The sequence below is a fragment of the Lithobates pipiens genome, unplaced genomic scaffold, assembly GCF_037356315.1.
Source record: "Lithobates pipiens isolate NorthernLeopardFrog02 unplaced genomic scaffold, aLitPip1_a1.2 Scaffold_8, whole genome shotgun sequence".
NCBI lineage: Eukaryota > Metazoa > Chordata > Amphibia > Anura > Ranidae > Lithobates > Lithobates pipiens.
In genome coordinates this window covers 569,006,579-569,021,578 of record NW_027507903.1, presented here as the reverse complement: position 1 = coordinate 569,021,578, position 15,000 = coordinate 569,006,579, and the positions used below count along the sequence as shown (strand labels likewise).

Below are 15,000 nucleotides of genomic sequence, written 5' to 3'. Positions count from 1 at the left end.
TATTCCACCCAGCTAAAATCTTTAGCTCTGCATCCAACAGACCTTGCAAGATACAATGTCTACTCATCCTGGAACAACAGAGGCATTTTCCATCTATGTGACATGCTTCCCTTAGTTTCATCACACAGAAAGAACAAAGCACCGAGGAATTCAAAAGGGCTTTTTCAAAGGTGTGGAAAAAAAAGATGATGTCTCTGTCAGAGAATGGTTTGCAGAAGATTGGCACATAGATATTTGCCAATGCAAATGTGCAGAAGAGCGAGAACGGCCGAGAAACTTCATGTGCTAGTACGCATGTGCGTACGCCAAAGCGCACACAATGCGTGACAATTTCTGGTGCCCAGTGGCATATTTAAAGCTAGCAGCATAAGCCATTAGTTGCTGGATGATCTTCAGCTTCCCCTGTGAGTTACTGTGATCCTGATATTATTCATGTGTGAAAATTCATGTGCCAGTGCGCATATACGTACGCCAAAGCGCGTGCATGAGCCATTAGTTGCTGGATGAACTTCAGCTTGCCCTGTGCGTTCCTGTGTTCCTGATAGTATTTCATTTCCTGTCCTGACCCGGCTTGACCTGTCTTGTCTGCATCCCTGGCTTTGACCCTTGGTACTTGGACAACAAGGGAATGATTGGAGGTTAGAATGGAAAAACAGCTTTGAGGTTTCAGCACTAGGAGTGTGCGGGTCGTTAAAAGGGCTTGCATTTCCTATACCGGGAGTGGAACCCGGGCCGCCTGGGTGAAAACCAGGAATCCTAACCGCTAGACCATATGGGAAAACTAGCTGCCTTGTTTTGAGAAAAATAGAGAAAACCAAAGGGAAAAAAAGATGTGCCACCGCCATCAGCTTCCAAGTATGGTGGCCAGCTATGACACACATATCACTTTCACTAATTAGCCTCGTTAGCGCAGCAGGTAGCGCGTCAGTCTCATAATCTGAAGGTCGTGAGTTCGATCCTCACACGGGGCACTACTCTCTAACCATTTTGTGAGCCTTGGGGTCCTTAATCTATGAAAAACACTACTCTTCATCCCTTAGGTCTTGTAGGAAACCATATGGATGGAAAATTGTCCGGAAGATCAAGCTTTCAGTGCTCTTTTGCCTTCCACCATATTCCACCCAGCTAAAATCTTTAGCTCTGCATCCAACAGACCTTGCAAGATACAATGTCTACTCATCCTGGAACAACAGAGGCATTTTCCATCTATGTGACATGCTTCCCTTAGTTTCATCACACAGAAAGAACAAAGCACCGAGCAATTCAAAAGGGCTTTTTCAAAGGTTTGGAAAAAAAAGATGATGTCTCTGTCAGAGAATGGTTTGCAGAAGATTGGCACATAGATATTTGCCAATGCAAATGTGCAGAAGAGCGAGAACGGCCGAGAAACTTCATGTGCTAGTACGCATGTGCGTACGCCAAAGCGCACACAATGCGTGACAATTTCTGGTGCCCAGTGGCCTATTTAAAGCTAGCAGCATAAGCCATTAGTTGCTGGATGATCTTCAGCTTCCCCTGTGAGTTCCTGTGATCCTGATATTATTCATGTGTGAAAATTCATGTGCCAGTGCGCATATACGTACGCCAAAGCGCGTGCATGAGCCATTAGTTGCTGGATGAACTTCAGCTTGCCCTGTGAGTTCCTGTGTTCCTGATAGTATTTCATTTCCTGTCCTGACCCGGCTTGACCTGTCTTGTCTGCATCCCTGGCTTTGACCCTTGGTACTTTGACAACAAGGGAATGATTGGAGGTTACAATGGAAAAACAGCTTTGAGGTTTCAGCACTAGGAGTGTGCGGGTCGTTAAAAGGGCTTGCATTTCCCATACCGGGAGTCGAACCCGGGCCGCCTGGGTGAAAACCAGGAATCCTAACCGCTAGACCATATGGGAAAACTAGCTGCCTTGTTTTGAGAAAAATAGAGAAAACCAAAGGGAAAAAAAGATGTGCCACCGCCATCAGCTTCCAAGTATGGTGGCCAGCTATGACACACATATCACTTTCACTAATTGGCATCGTTAGCGCAGCAGGTAGCGCGTCAGTCTCATAATCTGAAGGTCGTGAGTTCGATCCTCACACGGGGCACTACTCTCTTACCATTTTGTGAGCCTTGGGGTCCTTAATCTATGAAAAACATTACTCTTCATCCCTTAGGTCTTGTAGGAAACCATATGGATGGAAAATTGACCGGAAGATCAAGGTTTCAGTGCTCTTTTGCCTTCCACCATATTCCACCCAGCTAAAATCTTTAGCTCTGCATCCAACAGACCTTGCAAGATACAATGTCTACTCATCCTGGAACAACAGAGGCATTTTCCATCTATGTGACATGCTTCCCTTAGTTTCATCACACAGAAAGAACAAAGCACCGAAGAATTCAAAAGGGCTTTTTCAAAGGTGTGGAAAAAAAAGATGATGTCTCTGTCAGAGAATGGTTTGCAGAAGATTGGCACATAGATATTTGCCAATGCAAATGTGCAGAAGAGCGAGAACGGCCGAGAAACTTCATGTGCTAGTACGCATGTGCGTACGCCAAAGCGCACACAATGCGTGACAATTTCTGGTGCCCAGTGGCCTATTTAAAGCTAGCAGCATAAGCCATTAGTTGCTGGATGATCTTCAGCTTCCCCTGTGAGTTCCTGTGATCCTGATATTATTCATGTGTGAAAATTCATGTGCCAGTGCGCATATACGTACGCCAAAGCGCGTGCATGAGCCATTAGTTGCTGGATGAACTTCAGCTTGCCCTGTGAGTTCCTGTGTTCCTGATAGTATTTCATTTCCTGTCCTGACCCGGCTTGACCTGTCTTGTCTGCATCCCTGGCTTTGACCCTTGGTACTTGGACAACAAGGGAATGATTGGAGGTTACAATGGAAAAACAGCTTTGAGGTTTCAGCACTAGGAGTGTGCGGGTCGTTAAAAGGTCTTGCATTTCCCATACCGGGAGTCGAACCCGGGCCGCCTGGGTGAAAACCAGGAATCCTAACCGCTAGACCATATGGGAAAACTAGCTGCCTCGTTTTGAGAAAAATTGAGAAAACCAAAGGGAAAAAAAGATGTGCCACCGCCATCAGCTTCCAAGTATGGTGGCCAGCTATGACACACATATCTATTTCACTAATTGGCCTCGTTAGCGCAGCAGGTAGCGCGTCAGTCTCATAATCTGAAGGTCGTGAGTTCGATCCTCACACGGGGCACTACTCTCTTACCATTTTGTGAGCCTTGGGGTCCTTAATCTATGAAAAACACTACTCTTCATCCCTTAGGTCTTGTAGGAAACCATATGGATGGAACATTGACCGGAAGATCAAGCTTTCAGTGCTCTTTTGCCTTCCACCATATTCCACCCAGCTAAAATCTTTAGCTCTGCATCCAACAGACCTTGCAAGATACAATGTCTACTCATCCTGGAACAACAGAGGCATTTTCCATCTATGTGACATGCTTCCCTTAGTTTCATCACACAGAAAGAACAAAGCACCGAGCAATTCAAAAGGGCTTTTTCAAAGGTTTGGAAAAAAAAGATGATGTCTCTGTCAGAGAATGGTTTGCAGAAGATTGGCACATAGATATTTGCCAATGCAAATGTGCAGAAGAGCGAGAACGGCCGAGAAACTTCATGTGCTAGTACGCATGTGCGTACGCCAAAGCGCACACAATGCGTGACAATTTCTGGTGCCCAGTGGCCTATTTAAAGCTAGCAGCATAAGCCATTAGTTGCTGGATGATCTTCAGCTTCCCCTGTGAGTTCCTGTGATCCTGATATTATTCATGTGTGAAAATTCATGTGCCAGTGCGCATATACGTACGCCAAAGCGCGTGCATGAGCCATTAGTTGCTGGATGAACTTCAGCTTGCCCTGTGAGTTCCTGTGTTCCTGATAGTATTTCATTTCCTGTCCTGACCCGGCTTGACCTGTCTTGTCTGCATCCCTGGCTTTGACCCTTGGTACTTTGACAACAAGGGAATGATTGGAGGTTACAATGGAAAAACAGCTTTGAGGTTTCAGCACTAGGAGTGTGCGGGTCATTAAAAGGGCTTGCATTTCCCATACCGGGAGTCGAACCCGGGCCGCCTGGGTGAAAACCAGGAATCCTAACCGCTAGACCATATGGGAAAACTAGCTGCCTTGTTTTGAGAAAAATAGAGAAAACCAAAGGGAAAAAAAGATGTGCCACCGCCATCAGCTTCCAAGTATGGTGGCCAGCTATGACACACATATCACTTTCACTAATTGGCATCGTTAGCGCAGCAGGTAGCGCGTCAGTCTCATAATCTGAAGGTCGTGAGTTCGATCCTCACACGGGGCACTACTCTCTTACCATTTTGTGAGCCTTGGGGTCCTTAATCTATGAAAAACATTACTCTTCATCCCTTAGGTCTTGTAGGAAACCATATGGATGGAAAATTGACCGGAAGATCAAGGTTTCAGTGCTCTTTTGCCTTCCACCATATTCCACCCAGCTAAAATCTTTAGCTCTGCATCCAACAGACCTTGCAAGATACAATGTCTACTCATCCTGGAACAACAGAGGCATTTTCCATCTATGTGACATGCTTCCCTTAGTTTCATCACACAGAAAGAACAAAGCACCGAAGAATTCAAAAGGGCTTTTTCAAAGGTGTGGAAAAAAAAGATGATGTCTCTGTCAGAGAATGGTTTGCAGAAGATTGGCACATAGATATTTGCCAATGCAAATGTGCAGAAGAGCGAGAACGGCCGAGAAACTTCATGTGCTAGTACGCATGTGCGTACGCCAAAGCGCACACAATGCGTGACAATTTCTGGTGCCCAGTGGCCTATTTAAAGCTAGCAGCATAAGCCATTAGTTGCTGGATGATCTTCAGCTTCCCCTGTGAGTTCCTGTGATCCTGATATTATTCATGTGTGAAAATTCATGTGCCAGTGCGCATATACGTACGCCAAAGCGCGTGCATGAGCCATTAGTTGCTGGATGAACTTCAGCTTGCCCTGTGAGTTCCTGTGTTCCTGATAGTATTTCATTTCCTGTCCTGACCCGGCTTGACCTGTCTTGTCTGCATCCCTGGCTTTGACCCTTGGTACTTTGACAACAAGGGAATGATTGGAGGTTACAATGGAAAAACAGCTTTGAGGTTTCAGCACTAGGAGTGTGCGGGTCGTTAAAAGGTCTTGCATTTCCCATACCGGGAGTCGAACCCGGGCCGCCTGGGTGAAAACCAGGAATCCTAACCGCTAGACCATATGGGAAAACTAGCTGCCTTGTTTTGAGAAAAATTAAGAAAACCAAAGGGAAAAAAAGATGTGCCACCGCCATCAGCTTCCAAGTATGGTGGCCAGCTATGACACACATATCTATTTCACTAATTGGCCTCGTTAGCGCTGCAGGTAGCGCGTCAGTCTCATAATCTGAAGGTCGTGAGTTCGATCCTCACACGGGGCACTACTCTCTTACCATTTTGTGAGCCTTGGGGTCCTTAATCTATGAAAAACACTACTCTTCATCCCTTAGGTCTTGTAGGAAACCATATGAATAGAAAATTGACCGGAAGATCAAGCTTTCAGTGCTCTTTTGCCTTCCACCATATTCCACCCAGCTAAAATCTTTAGCTCTGCATCCAACAGACCTTGCAAGATACAATGTCTACTCATCCTGGAACAACAGAGGCATTTTCCATCTATGTGACATGCTTCCCTTAGTTTCATCACACAGAAAGAACAAAGCACCGAGGAATTCAAAAGGGCTTTTTCAAAGGTGTGGAAAAAAAAGATGATGTCTCTGTCAGAGAATGGTTTGCAGAAGATTGGCACATAGATATTTGCCAATGCAAATGTGCAGAAGAGCGAGAACGGCCGAGAAACTTCATGTGCTAGTACGCATGTGCGTACGCCAAAGCGCACACAATGCGAGACAATTTCTGGTGCCCAGTGGCATATTTAAAGCTAGCAGCATAAGCCATTAGTTGCTGGATGATCTTCAGCTTCCCCTGTGAGTTCCTGTGATCCTGATATTATTCATGTGTCAGTGCGCATATACGTACGCCAAAGCGCGTGCATGAGCCATTAGTTGCTGGATGAACTTCAGCTTGCCCTGTGAGTTCCTGTGTTCCTGATAGTATTTCATTTCCTGTCCTGACCCGGCTTGACCTGTCTTGTCTGCATCCCTGGCTTTGACTCTTGGTACTTTGACAACAAGGGAATGATTGGAGGTTACAATGGAAAAACAGCTTTGAGGTTTCAGCACTAGGAGTGTGCGGGTCGTTAAAAGGACTTGCATTTCCCATACTGGGAGTCGAACCCGGGCCGCCTGGGTGAAAACCAGGAATCCTAACCGCTAGACCATATGGGAAAACTAGCTGCCTTGTTTTGAGAAAAATAGAGAAAACCAAAGGGACAAAAAGATGTGCCACCGCCATCAGCTTCCAAGTATGGTGGCCAGCTATGACACACATATCACTTTCACTAATTGGCCTCGTTAGCGCAGCAGGTAGCGCGTCAGTCTCATAATCTGAAGGTCGTGAGTTCGATCCTCACACGGGGCACTACTCTCTTACCATTTTGTGAGCCTTGGGGTCCTTAATCTATGAAAAACACTACTCTTCATCCCTTAGGTCTTGTAGGAAACCATATGGATGGAACATTGACCGGAAGATCAAGGTTTCAGTGCTCTTTTGCCTTCCACCATATTCCACCCAGCTAAAATCTTTAGCTCTGCATCCAACAGACCTTGCAAGATACAATGTCTACTCATCCTGGAACAACAGAGGCATTTTCCATCTATGTGACATGCTTCCCTTAGTTTCATCACACAGAAAGAACAAAGCACCGAGGAATTCAAAAGGGCTTTTTCAAAGGTGTGGAAAAAAAAGATGATGTCTCTGTCAGAGAATGGTTTGCAGAAGATTGGCACATAGATATTTGCCAATGCAAATGTGCAGAAGAGCGAGAACGGCCGAGAAACTTCATGTGCTAGTACGCATGTGCGTACGCCAAAGCGCACACAATGCGTGACAATTTCTGGTGCCCAGTGGCCTATTTAAAGCTAGCAGCATAAGCCATTAGTTGCTGGATGATCTTCAGCTTCCCCTGTGAGTTCCTGTGATCCTGATATTATTCATGTGTCAGTGCGCATATACGTACGCCAAAGCGCGTTCATGAGCCATTAGTTGCTGGATGAACTTCAGCTTGCCCTGTGAGTTCCTGTGTTCCTGATAGTATTTCATTTCCTGTCCTGACCCGGCTTGACCTGTCTTGTCTGCATCCCTGGCTTTGACCCTTGGTACTTTGACAACAAGGGAATGATTGGAGGTTACAATGGAAAAACAGCTTTGAGGTTTCAGCACTAGGAGTGTGCGGGTCGTTAAAAGGACTTGCATTTCCCATACCGGGAGTCGAACCCGGGCCGCCTGGGTGAAAACCAGGAATCCTAACCGCTAGACCATATGGGAAAACTAGCTACCTTGTTTTGAGAAAAATAGAGAAAACCAAAGGGAAAAAAAGATGTGCCACCGCCATCAGCTTCCAAGTATGGTGGCCAGCTATGACACACATATCACTTTCACTAGTTGGCCTCGTTAGCGCAGCAGGTAGCGCGTCAGTCTCATAATCTGAAGGTCGTGAGTTCGATCCTCACACGGGGCACTACTCTCTTACCATTTTGTGAGCCTTGGGGTCCTTAATCTATGAAAAACACTACTCTTCATCCCTTAGGTCTTGTAGGAAACCATATGGATAGAAAATTGACCGGAAGATCAAGCTTTCAGTGCTCTTTTGCCTTCCACCATATTCCACCCAGCTAAAATCTTTAGCTCTGCATCCAACAGACCTTGCAAGATACAATGTCTACTCATCCTGGAACAACAGAGGCATTTTCCATCTATGTGACATGCTTCCCTTAGTTTCATCACACAGAAAGAACAAAGCACCGAGGAATTCAAAAGGGCTTTTTCAAAGGTGTGGAAAAAAAAGATGATGTCTCTGTCAGAGAATGGTTTGCAGAAGATTGGCACATAGATATTTGCCAATGCAAATGTGCAGAAGAGCGAGAACGGCCGAGAAACTTCATGTGCTAGTACGCATGTGCGTACGCCAAAGCGCACACAATGCGTGACAATTTCTGGTGCCCAGTGGCCTATTTAAAGCTAGCAGCATAAGCCATTAGTTGCTGGATGATCTTCAGCTTCCCCTGTGAGTTCCTGTGATCCTGATATTATTCATGTGTGAAAATTCATGTGCCAGTGCGCATATACGTACGCCAAAGCGCGTGCATGAGCCATTAGTTGCTGGATGAACTTCAGCTTGCCCTGTGAGTTCCTGTGTTCCTGATAGTATTTCATTTCCTGTCCTGACCCGGCTTGACCTGTCTTGTCTGCATCCCTGGCTTTGACCCTTGGTACTTTGACAACAAGGGAATGATTGGAGGTTACAATGGAAAAACAGCTTTGAGGTTTCAGCACTAGGAGTGTGCGGGTCGTTAAAAGGTCTTGCATTTCCCATACCGGGAGTCGAACCCGGGCCGCCTGGGTGAAAACCAGGAATCCTAACCGCTAGACCATATGGGAAAACTAGCTGCCTTGTTTTGAGAAAAATTAAGAAAACCAAAGGGAAAAAAAGATGTGCCACCGCCATCAGCTTCCAAGTATGGTGGCCAGCTATGACACACATATCACTTTCACTAATTGGCCTCGTTAGCGCTGCAGGTAGCGCGTCAGTCTCATAATCTGAAGGTCGTGAGTTCGATCCTCACACGGGGCACTTCTCTCTTACCATTTTGTGAGCCTTGGGGTCCTTAATCTATGAAAAACACTACTCTTCATCCCTTAGGTCTTGTAGGAAACCATATGAATAGAAAATTGACCGGAAGATCAAGCTTTCAGTGCTCTTTTGCCTTCCACCATATTCCACCCAGCTAAAATCTTTAGCTCTGCATCCAACAGACCTTGCAAGATACAATGTCTACTCATCCTGGAACAACAGAGGCATTTTCCATCTATGTGACATGCTTCCCTTAGTTTCATCACACAGAAAGAACAAAGCACCGAGGAATTCAAAAGGGCTTTTTCAAAGGTGTGGAAAAAAAAGATGATGTCTCTGTCAGAGAATGGTTTGCAGAAGATTGGCACATAGATATTTGCCAATGCAAATGTGCAGAAGAGCGAGAACGGCCGAGAAACTTCATGTGCTAGTACGCATGTGCGTACGCCAAAGCGCACACAATGCGAGACAATTTCTGGTGCCCAGTGGCATATTTAAAGCTAGCAGCATAAGCCATTAGTTGCTGGATGATCTTCAGCTTCCCCTGTGAGTTCCTGTGATCCTGATATTATTCATGTGTCAGTGCGCATATACGTACGCCAAAGCGCGTGCATGAGCCATTAGTTGCTGGATGAACTTCAGCTTGCCCTGTGAGTTCCTGTGTTCCTGATAGTATTTCATTTCCTGTCCTGACCCGGCTTGACCTGTCTTGTCTGCATCCCTGGCTTTGACTCTTGGTACTTTGACAACAAGGGAATGATTGGAGGTTACAATGGAAAAACAGCTTTGAGGTTTCAGCACTAGGAGTGTGCGGGTCGTTAAAAGGACTTGCATTTCCCATACTGGGAGTCGAACCCGGGCCGCCTGGGTGAAAACCAGGAATCCTAACCGCTAGACCATATGGGAAAACTAGCTGCCTTGTTTTGAGAAAAATAGAGAAAACCAAAGGGACAAAAAGATGTGCCACCGCCATCAGCTTCCAAGTATGGTGGCCAGCTATGACACACATATCACTTTCACTAATTGGCCTCGTTAGCGCAGCAGGTAGCGCGTCAGTCTCATAATCTGAAGGTCGTGAGTTCGATCCTCACACGGGGCACTACTCTCTTACCATTTTGTGAGCCTTGGGGTCCTTAATCTATGAAAAACACTACTCTTCATCCCTTAGGTCTTGTAGGAAACCATATGGATGGAACATTGACCGGAAGATCAAGGTTTCAGTGCTCTTTTGCCTTCCACCATATTCCACCCAGCTAAAATCTTTAGCTCTGCATCCAACAGACCTTGCAAGATACAATGTCTACTCATCCTGGAACAACAGAGGCATTTTCCATCTATGTGACATGCTTCCCTTAGTTTCATCACACAGAAAGAACAAAGCACCGAGGAATTCAAAAGGGCTTTTTCAAAGGTGTGGAAAAAAAAGATGATGTCTCTGTCAGAGAATGGTTTGCAGAAGATTGGCACATAGATATTTGCCAATGCAAATGTGCAGAAGAGCGAGAACGGCCGAGAAACTTCATGTGCTAGTACGCATGTGCGTACGCCAAAGCGCACACAATGCGTGACAATTTCTGGTGCCCAGTGGCCTATTTAAAGCTAGCAGCATAAGCCATTAGTTGCTGGATGATCTTCAGCTTCCCCTGTGAGTTCCTGTGATCCTGATATTATTCATGTGTCAGTGCGCATATACGTACGCCAAAGCGCGTTCATGAGCCATTAGTTGCTGGATGAACTTCAGCTTGCCCTGTGAGTTCCTGTGTTCCTGATAGTATTTCATTTCCTGTCCTGACCCGGCTTGACCTGTCTTGTCTGCATCCCTGGCTTTGACCCTTGGTACTTTGACAACAAGGGAATGATTGGAGGTTACAATGGAAAAACAGCTTTGAGGTTTCAGCACTAGGAGTGTGCGGGTCGTTAAAAGGACTTGCATTTCCCATACCGGGAGTCGAACCCGGGCCGCCTGGGTGAAAACCAGGAATCCTAACCGCTAGACCATATGGGAAAACTAGCTACCTTGTTTTGAGAAAAATAGAGAAAACCAAAGGGAAAAAAAGATGTGCCACCGCCATCAGCTTCCAAGTATGGTGGCCAGCTATGACACACATATCACTTTCACTAGTTGGCCTCGTTAGCGCAGCAGGTAGCGCGTCAGTCTCATAATCTGAAGGTCGTGAGTTCGATCCTCACACGGGGCACTACTCTCTTACCATTTTGTGAGCCTTGGGGTCCTTAATCTATGAAAAACACTACTCTTCATCCCTTAGGTCTTGTAGGAAACCATATGGATAGAAAATTGACCGGAAGATCAAGCTTTCAGTGCTCTTTTGCCTTCCACCATATTCCACCCAGCTAAAATCTTTAGCTCTGCATCCAACAGACCTTGCAAGATACAATGTCTACTCATCCTGGAACAACAGAGGCATTTTCCATCTATGTGACATGCTTCCCTTAGTTTCATCACACAGAAAGAACAAAGCACCGAGGAATTCAAAAGGGCTTTTTCAAAGGTGTGGAAAAAAAAGATGATGTCTCTGTCAGAGAATGGTTTGCAGAAGATTGGCACATAGATATTTGCCAATGCAAATGTGCAGAAGAGCGAGAACGGCCGAGAAACTTCATGTGCTAGTACGCATGTGCGTACGCCAAAGCGCACACAATGCGTGACAATTTCTGGTGCCCAGTGGCCTATTTAAAGCTAGCAGCATAAGCCATTAGTTGCTGGATGATCTTCAGCTTCCCCTGTGAGTTCCTGTGATCCTGATATTATTCATGTGTGAAAATTCATGTGCCAGTGCGCATATACGTACGCCAAAGCGCGTGCATGAGCCATTAGTTGCTGGATGAACTTCAGCTTGCCCTGTGAGTTCCTGTGTTCCTGATAGTATTTCATTTCCTGTCCTGACCCGGCTTGACCTGTCTTGTCTGCATCCCTGGCTTTGACCCTTGGTACTTTGACAACAAGGGAATGATTGGAGGTTACAATGGAAAAACAGCTTTGAGGTTTCAGCACTAGGAGTGTGCGGGTCGTTAAAAGGGCTTGCATTTCCCATACCGGGAGTCGAACCCGGGCCGCCTGGGTGAAAACCAGGAATCCTAACCGCTAGACCATATGGGAAAACTAGCTGCCTTGTTTTGAGAAAAATTGAGAAAACCAAAGGGAAAAAAAGATGTGCCACCGCCATCAGCTTCCAAGTATGGTGGCCAGCTATGACACACATATCTATTTCACTAATTGGCCTCGTTAGCGCAGCAGGTAGCGCGTCAGTCTCATAATCTGAAGGTCGTGAGTTCGATCCTCACACGGGGCACTACTCTCTTACCATTTTGTGAGCCTTGGGGTCCTTAATCTATGAAAAACACTACTCTTCATCCCTTAGGTCTTGTAGGAAACCATATGAATAGAAAATTGACCGGAAGATCAAGCTTTCAGTGCTCTTTTGCCTTCCACCATATTCCACCCAGCTAAAATCTTTAGCTCTGCATCCAACAGACCTTGCAAGATACAATGTCTACTCATCCTGGAACAACAGAGGCATTTTCCATCTATGTGACATGCTTCCCTTAGTTTCATCACACAGAAAGAACAAAGCACCGAGGAATTCAAAAGGGCTTTTTCAAAGGTGTGGAAAAAAAAGATGATGTCTCTGTCAGAGAATGGTTTGCAGAAGATTGGCACATAGATATTTGCCAATGCAAATGTGCAGAAGAGCGAGAACGGCCGAGAAACTTCATGTGCTAGTACGCATGTGCGTACGCCAAAGCGCACACAATGCGAGACAATTTCTGGTGCCCAGTGGCCTATTTAAAGCTAGCAGCATAAGCCATTAGTTGCTGGATGATCTTCAGCTTCCCCTGTGAGTTCCTGTGATCCTGATATTATTCATGTGTCAGTGCGCATATACGTACGCCAAAGCGCGTGCATGAGCCATTAGTTGCTGGATGAACTTCAGCTTGCCCTGTGAGTTCCTGTGTTCCTGATAGTATTTCATTTCCTGTCCTGACCCGGCTTGACCTGTCTTGTCTGCATCCCTGGCTTTGACTCTTGGTACTTTGACAACAAGGGAATGATTGGAGGTTACAATGGAAAAACAGCTTTGAGGTTTCAGCACTAGGAGTGTGCGGGTCGTTAAAAGGACTTGCATTTCCCATACTGGGAGTCGAACCCGGGCCGCCTGGGTGAAAACCAGGAATCCTAACCGCTAGACCATATGGGAAAACTAGCTGCCTTGTTTTGAGAAAAATAGAGAAAACCAAAGGGACAAAAAGATGTGCCACCGCCATCAGCTTCCAAGTATGGTGGCCAGCTATGACACACATATCACTTTCACTAATTGGCCTCGTTAGCGCAGCAGGTAGCGCGTCAGTCTCATAATCTGAAGGTCGTGAGTTCGATCCTCACACGGGGCACTACTCTCTTACCATTTTGTGAGCCTTGGGGTCCTTAATCTATGAAAAACACTACTCTTCATCCCTTAGGTCTTGTAGGAAACCATATGGATGGAACATTGACCGGAAGATCAAGCTTTCAGTGCTCTTTTGCCTTCCACCATATTCCACCCAGCTAAAATCTTTAGCTCTGCATCCAACAGACCTTGCAAGATACAATGTCTACTCATCCTGGAACAACAGAGGCATTTTCCATCTATGTGACATGCTTCCCTTAGTTTCATCACACAGAAAGAACAAAGCACCGAGGAATTCAAAAGGGCTTTTTCAAAGGTGTGGAAAAAAAAGATGATGTCTCTGTCAGAGAATGGTTTGCAGAAGATTGGCACATAGATATTTGCCAATGCAAATGTGCAGAAGAGCGAGAACGGCCGAGAAACTTCATGTGCTAGTACGCATGTGCGTACGCCAAAGCGCACACAATGCGTGACAATTTCTGGTGCCCAGTGGCCTATTTAAAGCTAGCAGCATAAGCCATTAGTTGCTGGATGATCTTCAGCTTCCCCTGTGAGTTCCTGTGATCCTGATATTATTCATGTGTCAGTGCGCATATACGTACGCCAAAGCGCGTTCATGAGCCATTAGTTGCTGGATGAACTTCAGCTTGCCCTGTGAGTTCCTGTGTTCCTGATAGTATTTCATTTCCTGTCCTGACCCGGCTTGACCTGTCTTGTCTGCATCCCTGGCTTTGACCCTTGGTACTTTGACAACAAGGGAATGATTGGAGGTTACAATGGAAAAACAGCTTTGAGGTTTCAGCACTAGGAGTGTGCGGGTCGTTAAAAGGACTTGCATTTCCCATACCGGGAGTCGAACCCGGGCCGCCTGGGTGAAAACCAGGAATCCTAACCGCTAGACCATATGGGAAAACTAGCTACCTTGTTTTGAGAAAAATAGAGAAAACCAAAGGGAAAAAAAGATGTGCCACCGCCATCAGCTTCCAAGTATGGTGGCCAGCTATGACACACATATCACTTTCACTAGTTGGCCTCGTTAGCGCAGCAGGTAGCGCGTCAGTCTCATAATCTGAAGGTCGTGAGTTCGATCCTCACACGGGGCACTACTCTCTTACCATTTTGTGAGCCTTGGGGTCCTTAATCTATGAAAAACACTACTCTTCATCCCTTAGGTCTTGTAGGAAACCATATGGATAGAAAATTGACCGGAAGATCAAGCTTTCAGTGCTCTTTTGCCTTCCACCATATTCCACCCAGCTAAAATCTTTAGCTCTGCATCCAACAGACCTTGCAAGATACAATGTCTACTCATCCTGGAACAACAGAGGCATTTTCCATCTATGTGACATGCTTCCCTTAGTTTCATCACACAGAAAGAACAAAGCACCGAGGAATTCAAAAGGGCTTTTTCAAAGGTGTGGAAAAAAAAGATGATGTCTCTGTCAGAGAATGGTTTGCAGAAGATTGGCACATAGATATTTGCCAATGCAAATGTGCAGAAGAGCGAGAACGGCCGAGAAACTTCATGTGCTAGTACGCATGTGCGTACGCCAAAGCGCACACAATGCGTGACAATTTCTGGTGCCCAGTGGCCTATTTAAAGCTAGCAGCATAAGCCATTAGTTGCTGGATGATCTTCAGCTTCCCCTGTGAGTTCCTGTGATCCTGATATTATTCATGTGTGAAAATTCATGTGCCAGTGCGCATATACGTACGCCAAAGCGCGTGCATGAGCCATTAGTTGCTGGATGAACTTCAGCTTGCCCTGTGAGTTCCTGTGTTCCTGATAGTATTTCATTTCCTGTCCTGACCCGGCTTGACCTGTCTTGTCTGCATCCCTGGCTTTGACCCTTGGTACTT

At 45.9% G+C, this 15,000-nt stretch overlaps 18 non-coding genes across 18 annotated transcripts; 9 read left to right on the top strand and 9 right to left on the bottom strand.

Moving 5' to 3' along the window:
- The first annotated feature begins 898 nt into the window (after window positions 1–898).
- TRNAM-CAU (transfer RNA methionine (anticodon CAU)) lies at window positions 899–971 on the top strand. Its single transcript has one exon. It is a non-coding gene; the product is annotated as a tRNA-Met (tRNA).
- Window positions 972–1,819: 848 nt separating this feature from the next.
- TRNAE-UUC (transfer RNA glutamic acid (anticodon UUC)) lies at window positions 1,820–1,891 on the bottom strand. The gene has a single exon. It is a non-coding gene; the product is annotated as a tRNA-Glu (tRNA).
- A 1,041-nt stretch (window positions 1,892–2,932) lies between these two features.
- Window positions 2,933–3,004, bottom strand: TRNAE-UUC (transfer RNA glutamic acid (anticodon UUC)). The gene has a single exon. It is a non-coding gene; the product is annotated as a tRNA-Glu (tRNA).
- A 120-nt stretch (window positions 3,005–3,124) lies between these two features.
- TRNAM-CAU (transfer RNA methionine (anticodon CAU)) lies at window positions 3,125–3,197 on the top strand. Its single transcript has one exon. It is a non-coding gene; the product is annotated as a tRNA-Met (tRNA).
- An 848-nt stretch (window positions 3,198–4,045) lies between these two features.
- On the bottom strand, window positions 4,046–4,117 carry TRNAE-UUC (transfer RNA glutamic acid (anticodon UUC)). Its single transcript has one exon. It is a non-coding gene; the product is annotated as a tRNA-Glu (tRNA).
- A 1,041-nt stretch (window positions 4,118–5,158) lies between these two features.
- TRNAE-UUC (transfer RNA glutamic acid (anticodon UUC)) lies at window positions 5,159–5,230 on the bottom strand. Its single transcript has one exon. It is a non-coding gene; the product is annotated as a tRNA-Glu (tRNA).
- Window positions 5,231–6,449: 1,219 nt separating this feature from the next.
- On the top strand, window positions 6,450–6,522 carry TRNAM-CAU (transfer RNA methionine (anticodon CAU)). Its single transcript has one exon. It is a non-coding gene; the product is annotated as a tRNA-Met (tRNA).
- An 834-nt stretch (window positions 6,523–7,356) lies between these two features.
- Window positions 7,357–7,428, bottom strand: TRNAE-UUC (transfer RNA glutamic acid (anticodon UUC)). The gene has a single exon. It is a non-coding gene; the product is annotated as a tRNA-Glu (tRNA).
- Window positions 7,429–7,548: 120 nt separating this feature from the next.
- Window positions 7,549–7,621, top strand: TRNAM-CAU (transfer RNA methionine (anticodon CAU)). Its single transcript has one exon. It is a non-coding gene; the product is annotated as a tRNA-Met (tRNA).
- An 848-nt stretch (window positions 7,622–8,469) lies between these two features.
- TRNAE-UUC (transfer RNA glutamic acid (anticodon UUC)) lies at window positions 8,470–8,541 on the bottom strand. Its single transcript has one exon. It is a non-coding gene; the product is annotated as a tRNA-Glu (tRNA).
- A 1,219-nt stretch (window positions 8,542–9,760) lies between these two features.
- On the top strand, window positions 9,761–9,833 carry TRNAM-CAU (transfer RNA methionine (anticodon CAU)). Its single transcript has one exon. It is a non-coding gene; the product is annotated as a tRNA-Met (tRNA).
- Window positions 9,834–10,667: 834 nt separating this feature from the next.
- Window positions 10,668–10,739, bottom strand: TRNAE-UUC (transfer RNA glutamic acid (anticodon UUC)). Its single transcript has one exon. It is a non-coding gene; the product is annotated as a tRNA-Glu (tRNA).
- Window positions 10,740–10,859: 120 nt separating this feature from the next.
- On the top strand, window positions 10,860–10,932 carry TRNAM-CAU (transfer RNA methionine (anticodon CAU)). The gene has a single exon. It is a non-coding gene; the product is annotated as a tRNA-Met (tRNA).
- Window positions 10,933–11,780: 848 nt separating this feature from the next.
- TRNAE-UUC (transfer RNA glutamic acid (anticodon UUC)) lies at window positions 11,781–11,852 on the bottom strand. The gene has a single exon. It is a non-coding gene; the product is annotated as a tRNA-Glu (tRNA).
- Window positions 11,853–11,972: 120 nt separating this feature from the next.
- Window positions 11,973–12,045, top strand: TRNAM-CAU (transfer RNA methionine (anticodon CAU)). Its single transcript has one exon. It is a non-coding gene; the product is annotated as a tRNA-Met (tRNA).
- A 1,026-nt stretch (window positions 12,046–13,071) lies between these two features.
- TRNAM-CAU (transfer RNA methionine (anticodon CAU)) lies at window positions 13,072–13,144 on the top strand. Its single transcript has one exon. It is a non-coding gene; the product is annotated as a tRNA-Met (tRNA).
- An 834-nt stretch (window positions 13,145–13,978) lies between these two features.
- TRNAE-UUC (transfer RNA glutamic acid (anticodon UUC)) lies at window positions 13,979–14,050 on the bottom strand. The gene has a single exon. It is a non-coding gene; the product is annotated as a tRNA-Glu (tRNA).
- Window positions 14,051–14,170: 120 nt separating this feature from the next.
- Window positions 14,171–14,243, top strand: TRNAM-CAU (transfer RNA methionine (anticodon CAU)). The gene has a single exon. It is a non-coding gene; the product is annotated as a tRNA-Met (tRNA).
- Window positions 14,244–15,000: the final 757 nt, after the last annotated feature.